Here is a 12,317-nt window from a genome sequence, read left to right on the forward strand (position 1 = left end):
GCATATTCCTAGGGGGTGCGCTCATTCAAAACTTCATTTTTAATTTTCCCCCTTATAACGTGAGCCACCCTAATGGTATATATGTATGCATATAATACTTGTATGTATGCGGTATCAATAAGCTTTGATTTAAGCTGCACGTTTTCATATCTATTGTCTTTAGAAGCCTAATTTGCTACTACTACTACTACCTACTACTGATTATACATACCCACCATCGATGTATCTTCCTCTTTAATTTGGTGAGTGCTTCATATAACTATAATCTGAACATTTGTTTATTAATGGAATTTATCAGCTCTCTCCATTTTCCTCTTAATCCAACCAACACTATACTATTGAAGTGAACTATACATGATTTATGATGTACGATAGAGGCTGTCAACATGTTAATTAATTACCACTTTTATATGATTTAATAGCTCGTTTTGGTTTCTTTGATGATGTTGAAATTTTTTTGTGTCATAAAATTTAATTAAATTATGGAAGTTTATTTTTATTTATGTGTTTGTTGGTATCTATGTGCAAAGGATTAAAAATAGACATTTTTCTACTTCTTAGATATTCATGTGTGTTCGTTCTAGTGAAATTGATATGTAAAATGTTTATATGTGCAAGTCTGTCGACCCCAATTTAATACCAGCAAGCAAAAATGATTATCTTCTGTAAATTTATCTTTATTATTTTGGTTTTTATTAAATCGTTTTATAACTCATATTTGCTACTTTATGGGTTATGGGTTTTATATTCCACAAAAAGTTAAAGTATTTATTTTTTGATAACTTGTCGATTTAGCAAAATTTAAATTTTATGTGTATTTTAGAAATATACAATTTTGTGTATACTATGGGCGTATTATATTACATAACTTTATCCTTAGGGTAACTTCTTCTTTTATTTCACCTTTTCTTTTTAGTTATTTTGCATAAAATGACAAACCGCTTCCTTTTTCCTTGAATATATTTTAACTGGGTTTCACATAATTGTGTACCCTACAAACTATATTCTCATTGTTATAGAACCGAAAGTACATAAATTGTTATTAAACAACAGTAATTTTAAATTTAAAAATATAATTTCAAGATAATAGATATTCTTAATAAAGTTAAAGTACATAAATTGTTAGTAAACAACAACAGATTTAAATTTAAAAATACAGTTTTAAGGTAATAGATATACTGTGTTGGCCAAATACTACGGTACCCAAAAGCACACGTATTAGCCTTCCTTATTCCGCCGGTTCCAATGAAGAAATTCATATAAGTCATAACTTCCATCTTGGTAAGATGCGAGGCCCATCTTAAACCTCTGCTACAATTTGGGCTGTAGCACCCGGTATAAAGCGCACTCCACAGCGAATGAATGATAATCTAATATCCATATCATTCTACCCGTGTAAGTTTGGGTATTAACCGACAGCCACTACGAAGCCAACGCCAATGGTCAGAACAGCCGAAGCTGCGGGCCACTGACCCCCGTAGTACCACATCGGTTCATCTCTTGTCAGATGTCGCGAGTGCGGATCTCACTTACTACCATTTGCACTTCCTACATAAGTGCCAGACTGGCACTGGGGGATTTTAGTCGCCTCTTACGATAGACAATCCTAACCGCAGGAGTATTCTTTTCCCCTCTCTGCAAGGAACGGTAGGTAGGTTGGAGTGGCGGTTTTGTTTGCAAAAGCCGACTTGAGCTCAAATGATGACGTGTTGATTTAAATAAGTATATAGCCAACGCCGAAAAAGGTAACGACTCCAACCCTAGTTGGTATTCAGACTTAATTTTTAACTGTAAAATCAGCCAATAATCGTTCAACTTTTTTTAAGCCTTAAAATTGTCCACTATCTTCGTTCAGCTAAACACTGGTGAGTTGATGACAGCTAAAGGTAGTATATATTTTCAATTTATAATTGATTTTATTGAATTATAAATTAACACCTACAGATTTGAACTACATAGATCTTATATTCCTCCTAATTAGGCGATAAAGTTCCCAGTTCACGATAGATCTGTGCAATGATTCGTTATATGTATATTCTGAATTGTTTTACTTTGTTATAGTTACAATAGTTGCTAATGCACGTTTAAGACACAAATGTAATTCAATACTGCAATATCAATTATTAAATTGTTATAAATATTTATTGACTAAACTGCAAACTAGTTAACTGATTAAATTTATAGAATTTTTTATATATATAAATTTATATATAAAACGCCACGGATATCTAAGTTTTATTTAAATTACAAAACAAATAAATTTAGCTTAACCTAAGACGGTGATCCCTAAAAGTTGAGACCTTCATAGTCTGAATGGTCGATTGTGATATAAAAAGCAATTGGGTCTGCTTAGTCTGAATGGTTCATTGTGATCCTATAAAAAAACACCGACATAATTAATATGAGTTCTTAATCAAGCTTAAGCATTCATTCTGAACAGAACATATACTATAACTCATTGACTTGAGTAGTACAAAAAATAACTTACGAGTAGCCAACATGTTAATAAGATTTTTCAATTTTAAAAGTGTCTGTCTATCTAATGATGCGATTTAATATTAAAATACAAAATGTATTAAAATACATCAAAAGGGTGTGAAAGCGATAATTGAATTTATAAACTGTGTGACCACTTTAACCAATAATAAATTAATGTATCTAAAAAATTATATACAATTTTTATTTCAAATGCAACTAAAAATGATCTATAATGAAATATCTAAAATTGTAATTAATAGTCGAAATGTTATGAATCACTTTAAAGATTAATTAAATTACGATATTCAATATGCGGGTTGTAAAGTATATTTGCAAAATTCTTACATTGCACTTCATATTCGGTTGTTTTGTATTTACGATACTAATATTATTCAATTTCATACCCTCTTTTAATTGTTTGCTTTGGTAATTTATTCACATTGATTTTGTTTTCTTAATAAACACGGGGTTCTAGGTTAGCAACGGGTTGCCCGTGCAAATATTTAATTTAATTTATTCATTCTTTTATCTTAGAAGACAGCGAAAAAAGTATAGCAATATTTCAACAGAAGAGCTTCATTATTTTAATGAAAGCAATAATTTTAATAAATGCAGTAACGATATCAAACTAAAAATAATTAATACAATTTTTTTTTTATTATTTACTTGATTGTTTTTTATTTGAAAAATACAGATATATATATATATATGTATAAAATTAATTAAAATTATTTTTAACTACTTTTAATGTATAAATCATTATTTAACTGTAGTTTAACTCATCATCATAACTGTATATTATTCTGTTTTAATATTTATTAGTGCAAATAATCAATTTATTAAAGTATAATAAATAAAATCCTTTTTTTGAAAAATATAATATAAATAAACAATCGCAATAAGCCTATAAGTAACCCTATATGTTTACATCTCACTCCGCTGATAACTGGAATGAAGTTTTCTCAATGCTTAATAATAATTATAGGCATAAGTCTATAAGCTCATAGCATCACTAATGAAACAACAACTTTTATTTTGAGTATTTTAACATAACACATCACTCGTAGAGTGATACATGTATTTATTTCAATGCCCCGTTATCATTTCGATGCATTATTGTCTTTAATGCTACAGTGTCGGAAATCATTTTTTCATTGGAGCCAAATCTATATCTTTGAAGCATTCTTTTTCGATTTGCAAACATGTTGTAGTCGCTAATAGAGTAGGCCGAGAGAATACAATGTATGGGGAAGTAATTAGAAATTAAATTTGTACACTCTTATTATTATTATTGTGCATATATTTACTTACTTACTTACTTACTGTTACCCTTTTGTAAACCTAACTCTATTGGATGCTTTGCGGCATATATCATTCCAGTTATGGTGCGCCAGGCCTTTTAGTGCCATGGGGTTCCATCTTGCAACATGGTTCGTAGGTCTTCGAAGTGTCTGACCAATCCATCACGATTTGCGTGGACCAATCTGTACTGAAACGGTTTCTAGCTATGTATGGCTTCACAGGTCTTTATTTCTTATTCTTTCAGGCCATCTTATACCAAATATTCTGCGCAAGTATTTGTTTATGAAGGTCTGTATTTTTGACTCAATATGGTTGGAACTTTTCCGTGTTTCACAGCCATAGAAAAGCACAGATTTTATATTTGATTTGAAAATGCGGAGTTTTGTTTTGCGAAATATTTGGCACGATTTCAATATATTCCTCCTGTTTTTAATTGAACTATGAGTTAGTTTTCAGAAATACACCCTTAAATGAGTCTTTTATTTTCATATATAATATTCTTATGATTTTTATATTCTATCTCCTTTATAAAATTTCTTCTTTATTAAAATAAACTAAACTTGATACAATAGTTTTGTAAAATTACCTGTAACATATAAAGTTACCTTCTATTATAAATAAATAATTTTATAATAAAATAAAGTAACTCAAATATTCGACATATATATTTTTTGTCAAGTGTGAAAAATATTTTTTCATAATATTTTAATACTATATTATAAACTTTCGCAAAACTTTATAATATTCTCTATTACTTGTAACTAGTATAGTTGTAAAAAGTTTTTTTTATCACTTTAGTATGAGACATTTTGTTTCGTTGAAACTTGCAACTTTAATATACATTTAACACATAAGTTTCTAAAAACTTTGAGCGAACTTAAAAGCGATCTCAATAAAGATTTACTAATATTTCAGAAAATAACAAGAATGTCAAAACTCTATATAAACTTACCATATAATTGTTGGAGCAAAAAATAGTTTGTCTCACACTATTTTCTAAATTTAATAAAACATTTTATAAACTGGATTAAATAAAACAATATGGGCGGTATAAATTAAAGTTTACTTATGATAATAAACTTTAATTTGCATATTTAATACAAAAGATTTAAAAATAAATAACAACTTTTCATATAAAGTAAACAAATTAAATGAATTAAAACACAGTTTCGTTCGTGACAATTCGTTTCAACGTAGCCCACTTTAAAAATTTATTAATTTCATGGTACGATATTTTAATTTTATTATTCCCATTTTCTTTTTTATTATTTTAATTTTAAATAATATCAAATTTTACTATATTATTTATATGCATAGATTTATAACTCTTATTGTCAAAAGCACTCTAATGACCTGTAAAGGGAGTTAAGATACAATACGATTTTGCTTCAGCTGCTAACAATTTCTGTTCAAAACTCCCAAAGTTCAACATTTTCAGTTTAAAAAGCAGTAGCAACAAAATTTAATGGCTAGAAAAATACTTGAGCTCGCACAAATTATGCCCAAGTCAACAATATCGCATTTCAGTACCATAACCACAGCCTCCTACGAACGCTACAATAGATAGAAATAAACGCAAACGTAAATGTATCTATATAGAAGTGAGTATCTGTATATTTATACAAAATGTATTTGTGGTGTATATTGCATAAAATAATATTCAATGCATATTTATATATACATATATATAAATATATATATATTTCTTTATAAATATGTTACACATATATATATGGTGAGAAAAAAATAAAAATTTTTTTCACAGCTGACAGTTTACATTTCTTTCTGGGAAAACTCTTTAACTTTAAAGTGGTGCCCCCTTTTTGCTCTTTCAACATAATATACATGAATATGTATGTAATATATGCGGCGAAATAGTTGTTTTCTACAAGTACAACGAGTATACTTTGATATACTGTTCACCATCGCCATACTTTTTCTAACTGGGTCGGACAAAAATGGGATAACGATGTTGGCAAGAATATCACCGTCACTGCGAAACAGCAACAATTCTATACATATAAGTAAGCTGCCTTTCCTTAAGTGGAGAAAAGTGTAGCTTAAGGACTATATACGGAAAGTTTTCTGTTTTCTGTTGTCTGATTGTGTTTTTGAAGTTTTCTTTTTCGTTTTAGGGAAGAGCCACTTGCAAACTAGAAAATTTTGAAATATTAATTCTTCTTCCTTTGTGAAGTTGTCACGATAGCACAAAAGCAATATGACACAATATGGGTGATATATAGTACATAAATTTCTAAGTATTATGGTTGCATTGATCGTATTTAACACATATTTTAAAGAAGAGAGAGTACACGTTTTTTATTAAGATATTGTATATAAGTTTCATATAATTATTATTATATATGAGACTTTAATAATATATTAAAATATATATAATATAATATGGTAATGGTAATTATATATATAAAAACTAAAAGTCAAATTTTTAGCATATATTAAATATCATTTAATGCCAACCAAATAGGTCTATTTTTCAACCACTGACTTCAAAGTTTTGAATTAGAGAAGAAATACTCTGAAAACCACTGACTTTTCTATCCCAGAAGATAGAAAAGTTTCCAAGCATTTTAAGTTCCCACTTTTCTAAATGTCCTTTTGACATTTTTTACGGGAGATTAACAAAGATTCACGGTGCCATTCAGTCAACGTGTTTTAAATGCTTTTGTGATCTCGCAAAGGATCTTTTCAAGGTGTACAACTATTTATCTAAATATCGTATATCTCAGATATACCTCACAAATAGTAAAAAAATATTTAAACTGATTGTTGCTGTGAGTTCTCTTGGTTCAGGAATACCGTCCCTAGTACTGCAATTTATTATTGTTATTATTTTTATTAATGCAACTAAATTTTAAGTTCGCAGAGAAGTGAACTACATGTCGTTATTATGTTTACTATTATCAAGTATGTGTTTATGCGTTAGTATGAATATGAGTAAATATTGAGTTCGCTGAGAAATAATTAATTAAATAATTAATTAACTTTTGCTGCTGTTGGTATCATTTTTTATTGTTGCTGTTATTTATGCTTCCATGTTTGACTGTAAATATTAGTAAATATTTTTAAAAATTTAAATTTTAATTTTAAAAAAATAAATGCACTTTAAAGTGTCAAATAATATCATTAATTAATACATTTTTTACAATAAATTCAGTTTAACGTTAAAAAATTTTAATTGAATTTAAAGTTTCATGAATAAGTTTTAAATTGAATAAAAAATCAAACCAAAAAAAAAGATACTTTTGTAGTGTCAAATATCACCATTAATTAATGAATTAATACATTACATTTTTGTAATAATTTTTACAATAAATTCAGTTCAGCCTTAAAAATTTTTAATTATTTTAATTTTAATTGAACTTGAAGCTGTTACAAATAAGCTTTAAATTGGATATAAATATTTTAATAAATATTTTTAAAGTTTTTTATTTAAATAAATATATCTGCATATATTTTAATTCTTCTCAAAATCATATTAAATTTTGTTGTTATAAGTTAGTTAGTTGAGAGTGGAGTGAGGAACGAATCCACCTCAATTAGCTAAAGAAGTCGTTTTGAATCCATAATTCTCGAAATAATGGGTAGTAGTATGTTGGACTTGAACCAGCAAGGAGCATTTATAAAAGCGAGAGACGGACCAATGCTAATACTGGAAATATTGTTGTAATAAATTTTTATTTTCATTATTTTTAGTAATGTTTCATTTCAAAGATATTCGATTTCTTCAAAAATGTTAGGCCTTTTTTCAATGGCTTTAATTTTCTTTTTAAGGCATTAAACCTCAACTTTGTTCCAATTACAACAATTTCTCAATAAGATTAAAGTTTTATGTATTTTATTCAGCTCTCACTTGAGATGTGTTCAAAAATGTTCAATGAAATTATATATATACGTATATATGTATATATTTCTTCAATTTAAAGAAATGAAATACTTTTAATAAATTTTCTTTGGAAACTTTTTTTCAATATTCGCACCAAATTAAGAACTTCCTTATATGTGTATGTGTGCCAAGTTGCTAACTTGAGTTTGCTGAGTGGTTTTTCCAATTTAGGATTTTTATTACCAGATGGAAAAACGCATTCATTACTTTTTTTTAATAACAACATATATAATATAATTTAGAAAAATATAATTGATTTTCACTGTATAATATAGTATATAATAGCTTGAAGTATGCTTGAATATTTTTTTTATTTTTTAAATCAAATAAAAACGTTTAGTGAAAGAAATCAATTTTTGATTTTTATAACATTAAATATAAATAAAAGTTAAATAAATATATTTTGTAATATGTTCGTGGAAATTAGAATTTGGGTAGGTATTTTTTAAACGAATTTTAATTAATTAATAGTACTTTTATGATTTCTTGTTTGCAATTAAAATAAAAACAATAAATTGTATATTAAGAGTAAAAAAACAGGATTGTAATAAAAAAAAATCCAGCACAAACTCGTATAAACTAAATTAAAATAAAATTTATGAGTTTCTAGTTAAGCAAATATATTTAAAAAGTCAATCATTTATGTAATATTCATTTTTATATATTTTTTATAAAAATATTTTAAAGTTATTTTCTTCGTACGACGGTGAGTCCTTTTTTGCTTTATTGGACATTATAATACAAGTATTTACACTTATAATATTTCTTATAATGTGTATACTTCCTCCGTATGTTACGTGTATCGAAGGACTGAGTGTCACCGGCATCAATCACAGGTTTATATGTTTTCTTAAAAGGGTAACACATATTCTTGAGAACTTCGTCATTTAAAAAAAAATCAGAATTATAGATATGGACATATAAACTAGAGCTCAGTTATTATGTACGCTGCAGCAGATTTTATCAATTCCCAGCTTTTTGGTACTTTACATATGTTCCATACTTTGTTCGAGATTATTATAACTTCTTCAAAAAAATTTTTCAAATTTTGGTAATTTTTTTATAAAAAGAGGTTTTCGAATAGAAGTGAAACAACAACAAAAATTTATTTTTTTAAATTATTTAAATTAATTGAATTTTTGGCTGACCATACAGCTGTTTCGAGTATTGCCAAATACCCTTCATCAGTGGTCTTGGAAATAATTCTTATATTTAATTATTCGTAAATAATTATTTTTGAGACTGCAAGTACCAGGAATCGAACTCGGATTTTTTTATAAAAACTATAAATTCGGTATACCGTTCTTCGCATCTTCTACTTAACACCCGTTGCTTGAGAGAATAGATTAGTCTCGTGTTTAAAGCGGTATTTATACTGCTTAAAGCAATCATGTCTTCTAATACATATTATTTGATAGTTTGCGCACAAAGTATTATTCGAAATAAAAAAAAATATTTATATATTTCTCTGATTCTTTCCATCTTTACTGCCTTCCATCTAGTTATACGTCCAGTCTTTTAGTTTTAATTTCACAAAAAATACAAGAAATACAAAAAATATAAATAAAATCTTTGAAAATTAAGAGTTTGAGTTTCGTAAGATATTCACTAAAAAGACACTTATTGTTATGGCGCATTTTAAAAGATTCTAATGTTTTTTAAGTCAGTTTTATAGAACAATCGAAGAAGCAAAGGTAGATAACAAAGGCCTCAAGTGTGTGTTGTTAGGAGCAAAACTCATATGGGCACCTTTTAAAGTTAGAAAATAAACATATTATATATTTATTTTATCACACAAAGGTTAAAGTTTCAAAGCTTCTATAACAAACTTATATATTTAAAAAATAATGTGCATTCAATATTACTTTAAGAGTTATCACGGCGCAGTTTATAAAAGCTCGACAGCATTAATTATGAATGGAAGCGACATATAAAGTTATCAGGTTAATTGTGTAAAACTTTGTGAGTTTCTAATTATATTTGTGACATTTTCAACGATAGCTTCTAAAAGGACGATTCAGAGAAAATTTTAATTAATTCTAACACATAAAAAACGTCTATTACTGAAACTTTTAATTAATTACACTTGAGATATACAAATAATAAGTAGTTGGATGGCTTTGGCGAGGTTGCTTTAATAATATATGTACTGACTCGGTTGTACCCTTTTAAATTAAGGAATAAATTAATAAAATGCATTAAAATATGCATATTTACATATATTTATTAAATAAATGCAACATTAATCACTTTTTAACAGCATTGTTCCGGAGTAATTACTATATAGTGCATGAGTTGTACCAATATATTTTGTCTAAAAAGTTAGAATGTATGTTATAAGCCAGAATTAATGCGATGAGTTTTACTATGAATAAGAGAATAGATAATGGATTTTATCCAAATTCTTTTTATACCAAAGAAAATAAATACATTTATAAAAAATAAATATAAATGCCAAGAATTTTTAATCACCTCGACTATTAATATAATTTATTGTGTTAAATCTCTAATTGTATATGATTGTTTATTATAATTGATCTCATTATTTTAGAAGTTGCAATTTATTTTACTATATACTATTAAATAATTAACTTAAAGTTTTTATTTAGTCACTTCATTTACTTTATTTCTAATTGTATATGTTTGTTTATTATAATTGATCGAATAACTTCATAAACTGCAATTTATTATACTAAATATCATTAAATAATTATCTTAAAGTTTTCATTTAGTCACTTATTTCTAAAACTGTTTGGTATCATTAAGTTTAATTAATTTTGCTGATTTATTCAATAAACTAAACACAAATTGATATTGACAATTAAATAAAATTTTTTTACCTTCATTAAATTACTTTTCGATGAAAACAGTGCAAGTGCTTTTCACTTATTTAGCTTACAGAATTAATACTAAATAGATAAACAAAACATAGATGAGCACTACACGTGTGTGTATAATGAATAGTTGAATTAATTTCGGTGAGAAATTGCCTTAATTTCCGTCATTGCAGTTCAAGTGTCTATATATCAAGCAGTGCACATTTAAACTTATTGCGATTTGAGTGGTAAATAAAAGTTTATTGCACTTTTGATTCTATGAATACACAATTTAATGAATAGTAGAACTTTTGTGTACTTGGGGAATTAATTGAGGCTTAAGTATTTTTTGAACATAGATTAGAGTATGGCATGAGAGTGGGCAAAATTTTGTTACCAGGTTAAGATAAATGTTAATAGAGTTCATATCGTTTAAAGTTCAATTAATTTTTTTTTTATACTAGAATTTAACTTCATCGTTTTAGTGCAGTAAACGTAAATATATTTTTACTATTTTTTTGATTTTTGCTTACTTGACCAACAAACTTAAGATATGTTCTGAAGCATAAAACATTTAAAATTTTTAAATAATTGCAATCCTTTATATAAAAGCTAAGAGGAATAAAGTGCTTTTCACATTTTAATGAACCAGTTTTTTTTTTCTTCTTATAATTGAGAAACAAAAATTTCTTACCTATCCGTTGCATAAATATGTTCTCCTGAAATCTTTTGTATTAAACTATATTTGTTGAGACTTTAAAGTTAACATAATTTTCTTTAAAATTCCTTTGGAGTGCAAAATGCTGTTAAAAATTAGAAATTTTACTGCATGACTTATTTTAAGCAAGTTTTGAGCCCTATTTCAAGTTTTAGTGGAAAATTTCTAAAATCCAACAATCAGAAGGTTTGTTAACTGAGTGGTATACTGTTGTAAATGATGCGGTGGAGTCTGGAATAGAATTTAAATCTAGCAACATATTTCATACATATCTGTACCAAATATTTTTAAAATATTGGTCAGCTCACAAGCCCCGTAATTATATATTTGCTCATATCTGTTTATTTCATTCACTTTATATTTCTTATATGGTCAGTTTTAGACCTACACATTGACTGGATTGGTAAAAGGTGGAAGAACACTATATGCCTTTTCTGAAAGTAAACATTTTAAATGAAAGACTGATCACCAAACACATGTATATGTTATATGCTCTCGCTTTTAATACGAGAGATAGTGAATTTTTAGAGAGGTTTAAAAAATTTTTTAGTCTATTAACTTGAAGAGTTTCTTAACAAGGAAAGAGTAAAAATGTCAACACAAGGAAAAATAACAGATTCTTTTTGAGTTAAATAAAATAATTAATTATTATAATTAAAATTATATATAATAATAAATGATTAAAATTAAATAATATATATTAATAAATTAAATAGTAATTAATAAAAATAATTTCTCTTAATACAAATCAATAGATGATTAATGTTTTTAATATTATATATATCTTTATGTTTAAATATGAATTAAATATATTTTTAAAATAAATACGTACATAATCAGGGAACTATTTTCTAGTAAAATGCAAACAAAAACACCAAATAAAAAAATTTTGTTACCACGTCTCCATAATGAGGTTTTTTGCAAGCACCGACGACTTCGTTATAGAGTGGTTTGACGATATGTCCACATTTTATTAATTAATGTCTCTTTTAAATTAACAGATTCAGATATTCAAAATACATTTGTCTGCTTTCTACTTCCATATTTAAATAAATAATATACACAATAACTACAATTGGTTGCATTTTATAGATATTAA

This window comes from Teleopsis dalmanni, chromosome 1 (genome assembly GCF_002237135.1).
Source record: "Teleopsis dalmanni isolate 2A chromosome 1, ASM223713v2, whole genome shotgun sequence".
In the NCBI taxonomy this organism is placed as follows: domain Eukaryota; kingdom Metazoa; phylum Arthropoda; class Insecta; order Diptera; family Diopsidae; genus Teleopsis; species Teleopsis dalmanni.